The sequence below is a fragment of the Ascaphus truei genome, chromosome 4 (genome assembly GCF_040206685.1).
Source record: "Ascaphus truei isolate aAscTru1 chromosome 4, aAscTru1.hap1, whole genome shotgun sequence".
Lineage (NCBI taxonomy): Eukaryota > Metazoa > Chordata > Amphibia > Anura > Ascaphidae > Ascaphus > Ascaphus truei.
This window is the reverse complement of record NC_134486.1, coordinates 27570281-27588966: the sequence shown is the minus strand read 5'-3', so window position 1 is coordinate 27588966 and position 18686 is coordinate 27570281. Positions and strand designations below refer to the sequence as shown.

The 18686-nt window shown below is 44.8% G+C and overlaps 1 protein-coding gene and 1 long non-coding RNA gene across 5 annotated transcripts in view; one reads left to right on the top strand and one right to left on the bottom strand.

The window, feature by feature from the left end:
* Window positions 1-18686, top strand: part of GALNT14 (polypeptide N-acetylgalactosaminyltransferase 14) — a 500522-nt gene that overhangs the window by 116293 nt on the left and 365543 nt on the right. The window lies entirely within an intron of this gene.
* LOC142492632 (uncharacterized) overlaps window positions 1-18686 on the bottom strand; it is a 32511-nt gene that overhangs the window by 7421 nt on the left and 6404 nt on the right. The window contains exon 2 of the long non-coding RNA XR_012800864.1: window positions 277-396. This is a non-coding gene — a long non-coding RNA (uncharacterized LOC142492632). The remainder of the gene's footprint in view (window positions 1-276; window positions 397-18686) is intronic.

Below are 18686 nucleotides of genomic sequence, written 5' to 3'. Positions count from 1 at the left end.
ATATATATGTATATATACACACACACACACACACACACACACACACACACACACACACACACACACACACACACACACACACACACACACACACACACACACACACACACACACACACACACTCAAAGTTGCTTGTTTTCGGTATAGATTAATTTAATTAATCTCCTAGCAGCAGGAGGTGAAAAATCCATTTTATTCTCTGGCCTCACTCAATCTAGGCAGATTATAGGAAAACTGACACTAGGAGAAACACTTAGCAAATGACTGAGAAAATACCTTATTTCCATTCCTCCTGATTGCATATCTTTTACTCTCCGATTCTGCTGCCTTGCCAGTAGTTCCTCAGAGCATTGCAGAGCACAGTACAGTACGTAGGACGAGTTGACATTCAGGCAACTACATTGGGGGGACAAAAGAGTATGTGTTTGGAGCAGGACATTAAGTGGCTAGTGGAAAGCGCATTAAATGGCACCGACCGCATCATTTACGGTTACCAATCAATGAAGAGATGGTTTCTGGGATGGGACTGGTGCCCACTCACACCTCCCTATTGAATTTCAGGTGACATAACACATACTGAGTTTGGGGAGGGATTGCTACTGAAATGCATTTTTATTGTGATAAAAACAAACTGCAAAACCTGAAACAGAACTTTAATTAATCAAACACTCACTATTTATCTACAGACTTCAGTGTTTTTTTATTATCAGCCTTGTTAGCAATTAAATTACTTCCACTCCATAAATGCTCTGTTTCTATCTGCATATTTATCCTAATACTGTCTCTTCTGTGAAACAATGCGTTAAATTCAGCAATGTATCTATAATATTAATGTAGCACACATAATGTGACTTTTTCCCCATTGCCCTTGATGGAATATCAGAGTAAAACCTTGTCCTGCTCCTAATCTAATGTTCAGTTTTTACTATATACACTAGTCATAAATTACTATTCTTTTATAACCTTGGACTCAGTTCACGAATTAATTGGTCGTAAATTGTGATGTTTTGATGAATAGCCATTGTTACAGCCATGCAGAACATAAACTAGGCCAAGGCAGAAAATAATTGAAATCTGATTGTTTACAAGGAATGCCATTGTTGTACCTTTGCTTTCCAATTGTAACATGGTATGGACTATAGAATATGTAAGAGTAATTACTTTATGTTTAAGGTCTCTATTAGCATTTATATTGGAGACATGAGGCAACATTTTAAATTTTAGTATTAACCCTATTAATACTTGTAGAAACCCGGTGCATTGTTGAACCTGTTAGCAGGTCATGTCTATTTCTTTAAAACATATTAATCTTTAAAATCTTAACATTTTATTTGTGCTTATTTTTTTTTGCTGTTACCCTTTTCAGTTAATGGATTTTTTATGTATCCGCTTTCTATGACCATGAACCGTTCCAGTGTCGAAATTCCCCCTACTGCATATCAGTAAATAAAGGGGGAGTCTTTCTCTGCATTTCTGATTACTTTGTGGGGTGTGCTACTAACTTATTAGCGAAATGCAGCCCAAACCACAAACCTGAATCTCATCCTGGGAGTACCCACATAGCCCCACCCCCTCCCAACACTGCCCACAATTTTCAATTTGGCCCAGTATCCGAAGAGGAGATTACACAAGCGCTTCTCAAATTAAAACTAAGCAGCCAATGTGGACCTGACTTACTACAATCTAGGTTCCTACGACTTGGTGCCCCAGCCATTGCCAAACCAATTGTTTCCATAGTCAACTCTATCCTGTCTGCAGGCCATATCCCTAAGACCTGAAAAACGGCCAGAGTTGTCCCAATCTTCAAAAGTGGGGACAAAAACACTGTCTCAAAAACAGGCCAATCTCACTTCTCCCAATTCTATCCAAAGTCCTGGAAAAAGGTGTCCACTCCCAATTATGCGATTACTATACCAAGACAAATTTCCCTAGCCAATTCCAATCTGGCTTTCGCCCCAAACACTCCACCGTAACTACCCTTCTAAAAGTTTGCAATGAAATCCAGTGTGGAATGGAACGGGGACAACTCACTGGTGCAGTATTCCTAGATTTTGCAACGGCTTTTGATACTGTTGATCATGCTATGCTGCTTAACAAACTCCAGCTCTGGAATAGGGAAGCATGCTTTAAACTTGTTTCAGTCCTACCTATCAGGTAGATCCCAAAATATGTCCATCTCAGGCTCTAACTCCAATCCCCGGGATATCACCTGTGGTGTCCCTCAAGGCGCTGTTCTGGGGCCCCTACTCTTCTCAGTGTTCATCAATGATCTTCCTACAGCTTGTCAGGAAGCCTCAATACACATGTATGCAGATGATACAATCCTATATGCACATAGCCATAGCCTCTCTGACCTTCAACATATACTTCAGTCTGACGTTTAGAGACTTGAAAACTGGATTTCCCAAAACAAATTGTTTTTAAACACTGACAAGACTGTAACAATGGTATTTGGGATCAAGACTAAATTTTTAAAGCTTCCAGCGACTGAGCTCCAGATTAGAACCAACGCTAACACCACCCTAACCCCTTTCACTAGTTTTAAATACCTGGACATATGGTTTGACTCCCACTTAACATTCGTAATGCACATTGATACCCTGACAACCAAGACCTATGCCAAACTAGTGGAACTTTACAGGAACAAATCCTCCCCAAGTCTCCTGGTCAGAAAGCGTATTGCACAGCAGTTGCTAATGCCAATTATTGACTATGGAGACATAGTATATGGCTCGGCACCTCAAACCCACCTTAGCAAACTTGACACTCTCGACAATTCAATTTGTCGTTTTGTTCTCCAATGCAACTATAACACACATTACTGCGAAATGCTCAAAGAACTAGATTGGTCATCACTCGAGTCTAGGCGCAAAGTTCACCTTTGCTGTCTTGCCTAGACCTTGCTTCCCTAGCTAACTGAACAAGCTCCTCACCCCTACCACATGCATCACCTATCATCTGAGATCAGATTCCAAAAGACTGTTCATGGTCCCAAGGCTCAACAAAGTATCCGGACGTTCCTCCTTCTCTTACCGTGCACCCCAAAACTGGAACAACCTACCAGAGACTCATGTCCACCACCAGTTTAAGTTCTTTCAAATCTAAGGCTGTCACACATTTTAATCTGGTCTGTAACTTTCATACGCCCATAATATATATTATCTTTAACTGTGCACGCAATGTCTTGTATATAATGTATACCCTGCTCATTTATGTAACTGTATTTGTAAACATGTATTATTTGTCTTAACTCTGTGCCCAGGACAAACTTGAAAACGAGAGGTAACTCTCAATGTATTACTTCATGGTAAAATATTTTATAAATAAATAAATAAATTTCCAACCAAATCTGCGGCTCTCATGTTGAAAATGACTATGTAATCCTGGGAATGATACAAGGGTCAGAACATGAAACACAGACAGAGTTCAGTGCACATCCAGTGAAACTTATACACGGTACAGTACCTAAATATATATGCATAGATATCTATTAAATAAAATGGTCTTTTAGTTTAACATTTTGGCCAAAGTGTTGTAAGCCCCTGAGCCACTACACGGCAGACCACATCTCAAGGGTCCCTAACACTAATATAAATTCTTAATAACCTGTGCATTACCAGGAAGAGTGATTTATAATAAATCAGTCAAAATTAGTTGCATAGTTCTAAGTTTGATTGAAGCTTTTATTAACCTGTACATTACCAGGAAAAGCACTCTGTATTAGATTTGTCACAATCACACTGCAAGCAGGCAGTTCCCCTGAGAGTGGGAGATGCTATGGAGTGAGCTTTTAACCACTTAAATGTGGGAGGGGGTGAGCTTTAATAAGATAGGAAGAGCCACCCTCCAAATCAGCTAAGACCAGCTGAACAAGAATTGTAAAACATACAGGACACCTGCAAGCTCATATTGAACCCCCAAAATAACCACAACATATATATAAGCATATAAGTGCTAAAGCTCACCCCTCCCCCATTTATATGAGCTTGCAGGTGTCCAATGTTTTAGAATGACACAAGGGCCCTGGTTTTTCCAGGTACTAGACAGGTTAACAACGTGTTACTGCATTTTTTTTTCAACCTCCACAAGGTTTTATAATTTTCTTTAATCTAATATATAAAAAATGATTTTACCCAGAAAGACACATGAGATAAGATGAGTTTCCAATAATCACACAGGTCAGGGGTGGCCAACTCCAGTCCTTAACAGCTGCCAACATGTCAGGTTTTCAGGATATTCCTGCTTCAGCACAGGTAGCTCAATCAGTGGGTCTTTGACAGAGTGCACCATTGTACGGAACGCGTAGGAGAGCTGTGTACCTCCTATTTTGAACCATACTTTAATAAAGAATTTGTTTTTGGACCCTGCTCCCTTGGTTGTGCGCTGCTTTTCCCCTGTTCTTTCACTGGATTCAACTACAGCAGCTGGCACGCCTCAGAGAGTCTCATGAAGTGGGTAAAGTTCATTTTACAAACAAACTGTGAATAACTTTTTTCCTGATTGAAGATACTCTTGAAGATACCCCCAATTAGGTTCTAGATGAGTGTGGAGTACCTCTCCCTTCCTTGACCTTAAGGGGATACCTGTCCTATTGCACACAAGTACTATCAAGACCCTTCAAGATTGTATACATGTGTATATTCATTTTTCCTCTCATTATCTACCCCACTTTGGAGCTCTATGTTCATACTATATATGCCTGAGTTTATGCATAATCTAGTTGCTTGAGCACCCAGATACTCTTTTTACTATACAGTATCTTGAAAACCTGACATGTTAGTGGCCATTGAGGACTGGTTACTGCTACCCCTGGTGTAGGTGGATCCACCAGAAAACCAGAAGCTTGTGTGTTCAACATTGGCTTATAAACACCTACTTTGCCTGCTCCCTACTCAGCTTACTATTTAGTTGTGAGGCACTGAATTAGGTGAATACAATACACTGTGTTATAAAATACAGGAATAATAAATTATTACATACTAATGCAAAATACATCACTGCTTTGAGAAGCTTGAACTTCTAGATGGAAGAAGGGAGCGGGAGGGGGGAAATGTGAGATGTGGATTTGGAGAGAGTGTAGAGGAATCTAGAGATCCATAATTACGCACCAGGAGCCTTGCAACTGGGAGGCAACTCAGTAATGGCATTTGGCTTAGTGAGAAAAATAAGGAAAAATATATCAGGAAAAGATGGAAGAGACCAGTTCTTCCAAAAGTGAAGGCAAATTTTATGGAATTTTCTCGAATAATTGTTGGCAATGGAAAAGGACGGTGGCGATGAGACAGGGAAATGCTTAGATCTTCTGCAGAGTGGTGAGGCTGCGAGGGGGAGACATTAAATTGAGCTCTGAGATATACAGTAGGAAGGAGTGTGTCATAGAGAGCTGTAATGACAATGGATTAGGATCTTGTATTTGATTGTAAAGCACGCACAGAGCCAATAGAGCGATTTTGATAGAGTCAAGGGGTGTCTGAGTGAGTTGTAGCAGTACAATTCTGCGTGGGGTGGAGACAGGTAAGAGAAGATTAGTGGGAAGAAGGTTACAATAATTAACTTGAGATACTGACAAGAAGATACACACAAAGCGCACCAGGGATTACTACATATACTCAGCATAGAATATATGAAAATAAAATTAAATAAAATCTAATCAGTCAGACTAGAAGTAAAACACTTTAATAGAAGATCTTACCAGACCATAATAAAATGTAACACACACACGGTATCCATACCGCCATCAGAGAAAGGTATATACCCACTCTGTACATATAAAACAAAACTAACACAATTACACATATCAAGAGACACTAAAGTGAGTATGTGAACTCCTGATGAAGCACACTGTTGCGAAACGCGTTGAGGTCACGAGAGGCCACCCAACATGCATACTCATTGGCTGGGGCAGAGCAAGCAGGGAAGCTCGGGCGGAGAAGCAATCTCCGCTACTGCTGCAGTCCGGACTGTTTTTCAGCGCTAGCAGCGGTCTCCTGCTTGCGCTTTTCTGGTTAGTAGCTGTTCCCCTCAATATAGTTTTCATCACCCTGTCTTTGCATCACACTTTACATTTTATTGTGGTATTGCGAGTGGGTTTGGAGACTTTAGTGTCTCTTCATATGTGTAATTGTGTTTGTTTTGTATGTACAGAGTGGCTATATACCTTTCTCTGATATTGATACCATGTGTGTATATCCCCTCAAACACCACATGAGACACCCATGCCAAAAAGGAGCACATTTGAGATACCAGCTAATAGGAGTCATTTAAATATACTTTGCATATCCTATTAGCATATTTCCCATGTATCTCAGGTGTGCTCCTTTTTCTGCACAGATATCTCTCCACATGTTATTTGGGGGGGTAGACATGTATATACAGTATACAGGACGCTAGTAAAATAGAATCTGTCTTCTCTACTCTCCAGCAGCAAAAGGTTTAATAAATGCATCAAAATATTCTCTGTAGCATTATATATGTCTTTTCCCAACAGAGTCTTTGGGACACTTGCAAAGAATTCAGGGGAAGCTGCCTAGCAATAATTAATTGGAATGATGTGACAAGGCTGTGTCCCCTAAGAACAATGTACAATTTTCCATTTGCACCCCAATACCAGACCCTTTTTTCTTGCGACAACCGACTGCTCCATTCCAAAAAAACACTGTATATAAGAAAAGAACAGCAGCCCGTTTCTTACCACTTCACTGGGCAGGTTGGTATGACCTTGATCACTATAAATTGCTTCTTATTTATTTCAAAGAGGAACAATAAAAAAAAAGCTTTTACAGATGTTTCAGTTCGGTAGTATATTGCTTTTAATGCCCTTGGGAGGTTTATAAAATCTTTGTGACCTTTGCGGCAACTAGGAACTCAGCTGTCACAAATTTAGATTTCCTGTCTTCCCTTCAATTTATGAACAAATCAACAGTGCCTTTAATTATTGTTCTTCTTGAGAGAAATGTCTTCTTCTGGAGTGTCTGTAACTTGATTGCTGTCAGTGCACCGAGCCATTTAGAATTGGTTTTAAGAGCTACTGTAAGGTTACATCTCCCAGCAGCTGTCTGAAGTGCTTCTCTAATAAAGCTTTCCTGCTGAGAAAGAGACTCTGTAAGTAAGACGCACTCTGCATTCTCTACCTTTCCAGGTACATAAGGGAGCTAATCAAAACACACGCAGAAGAGGTTGATGTTGTTGGTGAATGGAGCTTCATGGCCTGAAGCTACAGGCTGCAGAAAGCACTGAGCATCGGAAACTGACCAAATATATATATAAAAAATTAAATAATAGAAAAGCTAATTTCTCTATGTATCTTTGTATATGTCTCGGGAGTATGCATTTATAGGTGCTGCACTGAAGTATCACAAAATATGCAATATAACCAAATAAAAGCAGCGTTTCTAAACATGGGGCAATAAATATCAGTTCTTAAAATATATACAGGATCAATTAATCATAGGTATATAACATTTCAAAGTATATTTAACCAGTTGAACTCTTACATAGCTCATAGCAGCAAAGCAATATCTATCCCAGATATACACTGTGCCCCCCCCCCTTTTTTTAAGTGGCCCAGATTATACTGAGTAAGCAGTAACTTCCAGCAGTACCCAAGTCAATATATTTGGGGGTACTGGGGTATGGGAAGTACCTTATATCCTTTTGGGACATGAGGGAATGGGCCCGAGGAAGGGGTTTTCCCTGAAATGTTACCCCCCTTATTTCCCCCTTTTCTCCCCCGCCTACCCTTGTTTTCCCACTCCCTATCCCTGGGGTATGTCCCTATGCTACCTACTGTACAGCAGAGACTGCGACTATTCTAACACAAACCAGTGGCAATCGCCAAAAAGGCCCAGGTACACCCAGGTACATGCTGGATACATGCCTTAAACTTGCCTTAAACTAGACCCAGCATTTCTACATTGATTGATGGCCCATCAGATTAACAGCGGGAGTCCCTGGCAGTCCCATTCAAACTGAATGGGACTGTCAGGGACCCCTGCTGTGGTAATCCTATGGGTCATTAGTCATTGCAGAAATGCCTTAAACTTGCCTTAAACTAGACAGGTTACACCCAGCACATACCCAGAATGTAACCGGGCTAGTATAAGGCAAGCTTTAGAATAGTTGTGGTCTCGTCTGTATGTTTTGAGTTTTTTGTGCTATATCATTTTGCTTGTGTCGCACTGCTCCATGTATATACCTTGTGCTTGTATTAAATATATTTTTTTGATTTGGCATTTATCCCGCTTTTGAGATTTGTCCTAGTAGTCAGTGAGTGTATTGTATTGTATTGTATGTCTTCTAGATCTGTGCTTTTTCACAAGATTTGTAGTCAGGGGTCTTAGATACCTGCGTAAGCTTGTGAATAGTCTTTCCAAGAGCTTGACAAGAAGTATTAGTATATATTTAATGATGCATAATGATTTAACAGTCAATATCATATTTATAGTAGCAACATTTGTACATACATTGGATCACAACACCTGTATTATATAGTGTCGAATTCTGTAGACAACGTAATATGTGTGAGTTGAAAAAGGATTAAAAGAGGCAACTTTATGTACACATGGAAAAATATGTGTTCCATCAAAACATTTCTCTTTCTTTATTTTAATAACATTCCAATGTAGGTCACAAGGACACACCATTGTTTAGCATTTTATCACTTGCATATGTCGCATAAGCACTTACAAAAAGACAGGCTGGCCAGGCATGCAGAAAACCGTACTTATTCTGAATGCAAGAGCTTGTGGGTAAGCTTTAAGCCTTGTTAAGAAGTGAAATTCAGTGCAGCGTGAGGGCTGGAAATACTAAGGGCTCTCATAGACGGCTACGCTGCAAAAGTAAATGAGTTCTCCTGGGAGGAAGGAGAGGAATCTAGAGTAGATTAAAAAAAAATGTATACATTTGAAGTAAATACATTTCCCCAAACTAGTAGGAAAGTATAAAAGCAATCATCTCATTTGAAAAGCTTTCCAAACTGTAATCATATTATGGGGGCCTGTCGGCTATTACTGACTTTCTGTGAGTCTCACTGAGTTAGACTCAGTCTCACAGATTTTTGGCACCTAGACTTTCCCTGGTAACATTAACACTTTTTCACCAAAATGCAATTTTTAGTCCAGAACACCAAATCGCCCTGATTTTGGTCCTTGAATGCAGACATCTTTGTATTATGATGCTACATTGTTCTAAAATCATAATTATTAATTTTCTTTTTTTTCTTTCTTAAACCTACACCAAGGAAATAACAATGTTTTTATTTTTTCCTCTGTGGTGTCTATTTTAATCCCTGGCAGATGTTTTTGGGTATTCTAGTGTAATATAAGTAGGTGTTATTTTTGGGCGGTAGCCGATATCGAATTGATAGCACCAAACAGCCGCTGCACACAGGTATTGTGGTGCAAACAATAAACATTGATACTTTTCTTTATTTAGTTATCAGTTTAGATCACACAACATTTCAGGAGCAAAGTCATTTTGTCAGGTGCATATAAAATGTGATTTGTTGGCTTAGTGTATATAAGATGTAAGGGGGTCACCCCCGGTTCCCCTGATTTTCCTTTGCCCCCTGCCTTACCCCTGTGGCAGTGGGGGAAGGGGATGGCGACTTCTCCCGGCGGGTACCGCCCTCTTGGATTTGGCGCGAGCTTCGCCAATGCGCAGTAAAGATCGCGCACACGGTCCCCATAGAAAAGAGCTTTGCCAAGGACTACAATTCCCAGCAGCCTCTGGGGACTGCACTTTCACCCTTGTCACAGGCAGCATTGAAGCCAATAGAGCTGGCAGATTCTCATGCTGCAGAGTTGCAACAATGTTGTGTGCAGACAGGGTTTTTGTCAGTTACAGCACGTTAGGCAGTCAGAGACCGGAGCAGCCCAGGGAAGGAGGTAGGGTACAGGAGTCAGGGACTCCCTGTACTAGGCCAGCACCCCCAGGGCCTGAGATAGCTCAGCTCCCCAGTAAGGTGAGTGTTGCCAGGGGCAGCCCTCAGGTTAGGTACCCTGCCACTTACATTAGTGGGAGCTGGGAAAGGAAGGTTACAGAGAGTTGGAGTCAGGGAGCTGTGAGGGAAGGAAGGGTGCGGGGAGCGAGTGCAGCTCCTGCCCCATATAGGTACCTACACCCCAGGTAGGCCCCAACTCCCCACTAGTTTAGTGGGTAAGTGCTTAGGGAGGCCCAAGATAGGGACGCTGCCCTTAGTATAGAGTGCTGCCTTGTCAGAGTCACGGCTGTTAGTGCTGTGAGGCAGGCAGGCACAAGGCCTCCAGTGAGCTACAGCTTGCTGCTGTAGGCGCTGGGACTCGTTAGGTCTTAGTAAGTACAGTCAAGGCTGGGAAGAGTTAGGGGAGTGGGGCAGGTTATTAACCCCGGTAGGCCTCTAGGAGTTTTCCCCAAAGCCACTTTAGGTTGCGGTACCACAGGGACAGGCCCTAGGTTAGGGTTCCTGTCACATTAGTACCAAGTGTTAGTTAGGGACTCAGCGGACGCTGCGGTTCCTGTAAAGCGGTTCGGACCCACGTTGGGGTCCACAGAGACTATTCCAGAGGGAGACCGCCCTGGCGGTCTGCGTACAAAGGAGTTCGGTTGGAGGATCAGACGGATTCATCACACGTCTGACCTTTTGCGAAGCCAGTTGCTGATCCGAGTACCGGAGTGCTCGGCAGGTACCATACAGTCATAAGTGCACCAACGGGCCCCTTAGTGTAACTGTGACTGCGCAGTCACCCACGTTCTCTCCAAGAGTGCGGGACATTGGGTGGGATTCTCGGGACACTGGGTGGGATCACCTGGTGTTGGGGAAGCGTCCTGCGCGACGCCGTAGGTGTCTCCTCTAGAGAGGGACACAGGTTATATAAAGGTATTGCGTGATATGTTATATTGCTTGTTAGTAAAGTCACTCGTTAATATATATATTCCCGTGTATGTGATTATTGTATTGTCCTGCGAGGAACCACTCCCCCTCTGGTGGGAGCCATCGCAGGTGGAGGCGCTGAATTGAGTAAGTGGTTACCCCTAGTATAATTGCCCCAGGTTCCCTGTGGCGGAAGCTCAGCCCTCCTGCGAGCCAACAGGTAATGCACCACACCTATGGTAACACCGTATGTTCCTTGCACCCACATCAGATCTGCGATTAGGGGGGGGAATACCCGTTACATTTGGAGGCGCTGCTGAGATAGACTTGGGGTGCCCTGTTTTCATTTTTTCTAAATTGTCCAATTTATATTTTTCACCATGTTTGGGCCCGCAAGCCATGAGGCCCCAGAACGAACCAAGAGGACAGAAGTATCCCCGCGACATGTGCTAGTAGTAGGGGATGTTCCCAGTAGTGCAGTGAAGTTGAAGGAAATTTGTGAGGCCCTAGGGAGACTCCTGGGCATAGACCAAAGGTGGAAGAGGATAGAGCACCGGTACAACCCCACTGACCAGTGTAGTAGACTATGGCTAGTAACGGATCAGGAAATATGCCGGGAAAATGTCCCTCCGACCTTACATTTCCCAGGGGCCCCACCAGAAGGCTACCCTCTTGCATACTCAGAGAGCCTTAGTGAGATTACCAGAACTGTGATCAAAATGGAGGCTCCCTCATCAAGGGAGTCACACCTAAAATGGCGTCTCCCGCCAAAGCAGGAGAGCACATGTGCTGCTGACTGCAAGCCTGCACTAACTTGTGTTGCAAAAATCTGCCCAGGACTGGCGGGAAAACCAGAGCTCCGCCCCCCCAATGTGAGTGACTCAGTGCAGAGCCAGACCCACTCAGTGATAGAGCGTGCCCCTCCTTTACAGTCCACCAGGGGGAGCAAGCTCCGTGAACAGCGATCAGCAACCGCTGTTCCCACTAAAGACAGTACAGAATGTAGAGAAACACACCTGCAGTTGTATGGAGCATGGCGGACAAAAGGAGGGAAAATACCCTTTCTTCTGTGCCCGTGCCTACAAAAGGATTTGAATCTATCTGGTGGTATGGACTTTAACCCCTTTAGGCTACCAATAGAATGGCGGGTGGCAGTGGTGGCTGATGACGGGTGCATAAGATGTGTTTGTGACCAGTGTGACTTCCCAGGTGGCAAACCGACCTGGGGTCCCAAGTGTGCTTGTTGCGGAGCACAGTTTCTAAAGCCTGTGCTGCTGCAGTCTACAGTCCCAGATCCCAAGCAGGAATCTCAGATGGCAGAACCCAGAGATGAAGATGTTGTTAACTGCTCTACCTCAACCACGGTGGTGGAGGAGCTGTCAGACAAGGCTGCCCTAGTTCCCCGTTGCAACCAAGCGGGAAGAACTGAGGCCCAGCCAGCTACGGAAAAGTACGAACCATCGGTGGCGATACGCCTACCGGCGAACCACCCCAGCAGTAATACAGAGGAGACAGAGGAATCACAGGGTAAGGTGTCTGTACTCCCATCTTCTTTCAGTGATTCCATCGACCAGCCACTCGTGGTGATGCACCAGCCGGCGGAACACCCCAGTGAAGTTGGAGACAAAGAATCACCTACCTCAGTTGCAGTACATCCAGATGCTGTGGGCCCGTGTGCCCTACAACGGCCAGTCCGGCCTACAGAGGTACCATCGGTCCCAGGCGTGGGATCAGTACCTGCTAATGAAGACAAGGGTGAGTTGACTGCCCCAGGGGTGTTGGGTGTGAGCCTCAGGTGACTGCGGAGCACGATAGCTTCTTAAGTCTGGACACCAGGGTGAATGGCTCCACTCGACATCGCGTCCTCCCGGAGGTGTCCCCCCTAGAAGATAGCTGTCCCGCAGTACGAGCGGACCAGTACCTACCGCCTATCGTTCCAGATGAAGAGAAACCCATCGCAAGCCAGCAGAGTGGTAAGGAACCCCCTTGCTCCCCACAGGCTCCGGTGGAGGTGACCGTGAAAAATGCTCCAACTACCGTTCATGCGGAGCAGAAGAATGTAGCTGGACATCCAGGTGTCAGCACACGTGAACCGAGTGTGAGCCCCTGCGCTCCGACTCAAATGGTCCCAGGACTGGGATCCAACGCTCCCGAGTTTCAAGCCAGTGAGTGGACTGTCCCAGAAGTGTTGTGGACATGTCCCAAGACAGCTGAAGTGGGAACTGACAGCATCCCCGAGGACCTGTTGGCCACCGGGAATCACTGCAGTGGTAAGGTATCAACCCTTTGCCCCTTGCAGGGTGAAACAGAGACTTTGAGAAAAGAGACGTTATCCATTTCTCGCTTCCCAGTGGAAGCCTCGCAAGTTCGTAGGGACAAGGACTGTGTAGGGAAAGATTCAGGGAGACTGGCCTCCTTTGAGCCCAAAAAGGAGCGACTCATTCGCCAGGTAGTGGACCGCGGGAAAGGTCCCGGCCTCCTGGCCTACCGCATCCATGCCGCAGATGGCCGGGTAAAGGCCTGGTTAAAGGACACTGTGCTATTCCGTCCACCAGGGGGAGGAAGTAGCGTAGAACCAGTGACTGTTATCCCATAGTGTGCTCTCCGAGAGATTCACCCCGGGGGGGCTCACGGACGCAAAAGTGAGGTACCCCCACATGATAAGTTAGGGGCACCCCACAAATGGTCTCAGCAAGCAGCTAACACTCAGCTGGCTTCGGGTATTACTGTGTGTGATATGCCATGTATCAGTGATGTTACAGTCAATATGTTACGTTGTACTGTTTATGCAATGCATTTTTATTGTGCAACTTTCTGTAATGTGACGCTGTTCTCCAAGCGGGGACGTTGGTATTTTCACCAGGGGGAGAGTGTAAGGTGGTCACCCCCGGTTCCCCTGATTTTCCTTTGCCCCCTGCCTTACCCAGTGGGGGAAGGCAGTGGGGGAAGGGGACGGCGACTTCTCCCGGCGGGTACCGCCCTCTTGGTTTTGGCGCGAGCTTCGCCAATGCGCAGTAAAGATCGCACACACGGTCCCCATAGAAAAGAGCTTTGCCAAGGACTACAATTCCCAGCAGCCTCTGGGGACTGCACTTTCACCCTTGTCACAGGCAGCATTGAAGCCAATAGAGCTGGCAGATTCTCATGCTGCAGAGTTGCAACAATGTTGTGTGCAGACAGGGTTTTTGTCAGTTACAGCACGTTAGGCAGTCAGAGACCGGAGCAGCCCAGGGAAGGAGGTAGGGTACAGGAGTCAGGGACTCCCTGTACTAGGCCAGCACCCCCAGGGCCCGAGATAGCTCAGCTCCCCAGTAAGGTGAGTGTTGCCAGGGGCAGCCCTCAGGTTAGGGACCCTGCCACTTACATTAGTGGGAGCTGGGAAAGGAAGGTTACAGAGAGTTGGAGTCAGGGAGCTTTGAGGGAAGGGTGCGGGGAGCGAGTGCAGCTCCTGCCCCATATAGGTACCTACACCCCAGGTAGGCCCCAACTCCCCACTAGTTTAGTGGGTAAGTGCTTAGGGAGGCTCAAGATAGGGACGCTGCCCTTAGTATAGAGTGCTGCCTTGTCAGAGTCACGGCTGTTAGTGCTGTGAGGTCTGACAGGCAGGCACAGTGTTGCGCAGCACGTTGGCTGCAGCCTCCAGTGAGCTACAGCTTGCTGCTGTAGGCGCTGGGACTCGTTAGGTCTTAGTAAGTACAGTCAAGGCTGGGAAGAGTTAGGGGAGTGGGGCAGGTTATTAACCCCGGTAGGCCTCTAGGAGTTTTCCCCAAAGCCACTTTAGGTTGCGGTACCACAGGGACAGGCCCTAGGTTAGGGTTCCTGTCACATTAGTACCAAGTGTTAGTTAGGGACTCAGCGGACGCTGCGGTTCCTGTAAAGCGGTTCGGACCCACGTTGGGGTCCACAGAGACTATTCCAGAGGGAGACCGCCCTGGCGGTCTGCGTACAAAGGAGTTCGGTTGGAGGATCAGACGGATTCATCACACGTCTGACCCTTTGCGAAGCCAGTTGCTGATCCGAGTACCGGAGTGCTCGGCAGGTACCATACAGTCATAAGTGCACCAACGGGCCCCTTAGTGTAACTGTGACTGCGCAGTCACGCACGTTCTCTCCAAGAGTGCGGGACATTGGGTGGGATTCTCGGGACACTGGGTGGGATCACCTGGTGTTGGGGAAGCGTCCTGCGCGACGCCGTAGGTGTCTCCTCTAGAGAGGGACACAGGTTATATAAAGGTATTGCGTGATATGTTATATTGCTTGTTAGTAAAGTCACTCGTTAATACTGCTGCGGCAGAGTTTATTCGAGCATTTGCCCGTTCTCTGCCGCAGCAGTAGCCTGGCGCGCGCCCGAGAGTGACGGGCGTGCGCCGAAGCAGCGGAAGAGCGCCCTCCGATCGGGGCGCTCTCCCTACCGCTGCCGGGTCCGCCGGGTCCCCCGGAACCCCCTGCCGCTGTCCCGCGATCGCGGGACACCAGGGCTCCCTCGGGGAGCCCCTGGACGCGCGTGCAGGGGGCGCACGCTCCCGAAGACGCGTGACCGCGCGTCTATGACGCGCGGCACGCCGAGGGGCGGCCACAAGCAAGCCGGGAGATTTCCCGGCTTGCGGTACCGACCACACTGCAATAAAGTGTGTCGGTACTGTATATATATTCCCGTGTATGTGATTATTGTATTGTCCTGCGAGGAACCACTCCCCCTCTGGTGGGAGCCATCGCAGGTGGAGGCGCTGAATTGAGTAAGTGGTTACCCCTAGTATAATTGCCCCAGGTTCCCCGTGGCGGAAGCTCAGCCCTCCTGCGAGCCAACAGGTAATGCACCACACCTATGGTAACACCGTATGTTCCTTGCACCCACATCAGATCTGCGATTGGGGGGGGGGAATACCCGTTACAAGTATAGTCGCTGTAATTGTTAGGTCACAGACCCGAAAGTTCAACCAATTAATTAGAATATGCTAACATAACTCATTATCACATATGACTTAACAACACTATCATTATAGCCTCACGGTGTATTTGCACAATGGTGAAGTTGCCAGACAATCGTATATCAAATCTTACTAAGGCACAGGGGGTAAGATATACCACAATCATAACAGTAGCAGATGTATTTAAATAGGCTGCAGTTACATGATTAGAGCAGAGAGGATACAAGTGTATCATATGCAAGAAAGTACAATACTGTAGTGCCGACGAGTATTCTAAAACAAATCTGGGGCAATCACCAACAAGATCCAGGTACATGCTGGGTACATGCTGCAACATTTCAGTGACATTTCTGCAGATAGACTAATGGCCCATCGGATTAACAGCGGGGATCCCTGGCAGTCCCATTCAAACTGAATTGGACTGCCAGGGACCACTGCTGTGTTAATCCGATGGGCCATTAGTTTCTGCAGAAATGTCACTGAAATGTTGCAGCATGTACCCAGCATGTACCCAGCATGTACCTGGGTCTTGTTGGTGATTGCCCCAGATTTTACAAGGCAAGTTTTAGAATACTCGTTGGCGCACCTGTATACGTTCTAAAGCATTTGGAGATTATTCCGGGCCACTGAGATTTAATTCTTGAGGTATAGCACTAGGATCCAATGGTTCGCCTATTTCTAAAATAATAAAGATAATGGATGAATATTGTGCATTGCTATCACAGCTGTAATCGAAAACATTTACAATTCATCTCGCTGTTTAATCCTTTTGGGTGAAGTGTATTTCCCTTTGCCAAAGTAAATTAGTTCTGTTACCTCCTCTGATGGGAAGGTGAACCTGCTGCCTTGTCACAAATGCATAAACTGCAATATCATCATCCGCGGCGATAAGGTCATCCACATCTAGGTGAGAAGTAGCCATCTGTGACACAATAAACAGTCATATACAGTACAATTCCGATAGTCCGGCACAATTTGGACTTTGATTGTTGGATATTCCGGACTATTGGGTGTCACTCCTAGCAATAACCCTAGACAATTTAAGATCCTTTAACTTTTTTTTACATTAGTATACAGTAGTAAAATATTTATAAGTACAGTAACCGAAGTAGCCTACATAATAAACTTTAATTTAGTATATAAACTACAGTAATACAGTACAGTACTAATAAAGTAATACCTTCAAATACAGTATTTTACTGAGCAATATTTTAGAGATTACTTCAGAAATGATGCAGAGCAGCAGGTTATTGTACAGCATTCACTTGTTAAACTTAAAGAATATTCACTTATACACTAAAAACTTGCTGTAGCTGAACAACTAATTATCTGATCAATCCATTGTACTGTAGGTTCATTTGCCACAGGGGATGATGGGTCATCAGGGTTAACTTCAATGTTGACTTCATTATCCAAAGAAGAAGCCATTGGCATATCCTGAGACTCGACATCAGAAACAATAATTGAATCAGGAGTAGCTGTAGTCGGAGTACTGTTTGGGTTGCCGGGGTTGAAGAGACCTTCTTTGATACCTCTTAAACATGTCTCTGACTGCTTAGTGGATGCTGCTTTTTCCTGATAGAAATGATTCTATTTAATATGCAGGTTCATTACTTGTGCGACATTGTAGTGATTATTACACTATGCAAATTCAACAAACTTTTGAATAAACGCTATGGTCTGACGCCAGGCGATTTGCATTTAGTCTTTTTTTCTTCCGCCTCTTCTTCCATTTCCCGAAGCATCGCAGGATTAATGACACTTTGAATTATTTGTTCATCACTAAAAAAATTCTACTACCGGGATGTCGTTATCGATATTAAACCTCTCTCCTTATCCACTTCGTCTTCGGTAAGTTTGCTGACCAGATTCGCAGCAGGATCTTCTTCAAGAATTAGCAAAATGTTATTGAAAGGGCGTTCGAAAACATTAAAACCCTCAAACTCCTCCTCGTCTGAAGAGCAATCCACAAAAATAATACGGCCATACATTTTTACCAGGCACCTCGCAGGGTTACACTTTTTACATCTTTCCATGCTAACGCTGCAGCATAAATAGCATCTTTAATATTTAACGTAGACTGAAACTCTTGTACGCTCAGCGTTCACTAAATTGGGCACACACAAGAAATCCCCTGTAGGTGGTCTTGAACGTCTGAATCACGCCTTCATCCATTGGCTGTATCAATGATGGGACGCTTGCTGGCTGATGTGTGACAAGCACTGAAAAAGGTTGTAATGTCGCTCACCAAAAGGTTATCAAGGATATGTACATATAGATAGGGGTGCATACGGGAGATAAGTACAAGTGGACAGGGTGTAGGGTTGAGATAACCCAAAAGAAATCCTATTTGCACTCCCTTCTACTATAAATGGCTGGGAAGAATTCAATCCCTGGGTAAAAAACCCCATACACCATATGAAAGAGATATATATATAAAAACAGTTTATTTAACACATATGCAAAGATACTACTAGTTTAACTGGTGTTTGTATTGCTGTGTTATATATGTCTTACACAGCGTGCATTATTGAATACATACTGCTAGTACCGTTGCAGATGACAGACAGGTTATACATACAATAATTACAGCTGCTTAATTACAGCGTACTATATATACCTACACTGCTCTACCCACTCCCTGCACCCACTCCCTGTTTCTTTTAATATTTGTAGTTGTCTTTGCATATGTGTTAAATAAACTGTTTTTATATATATCTCTGTCATATGGTGTATGGGGTTTTTTACCCAGGGATTGAATTCTTCCCAGCCATTTATAGTAGAAGGGAGTGCAAATAGGATTTCTTTTGGGTTATCTCAACCCTACACCCTGTCCAGATGTGTGACAAAGCAATTCCCACAAATAAGTTCTGAAGCCGTAGGATGAGCCCTACAATTATCTAATAAAA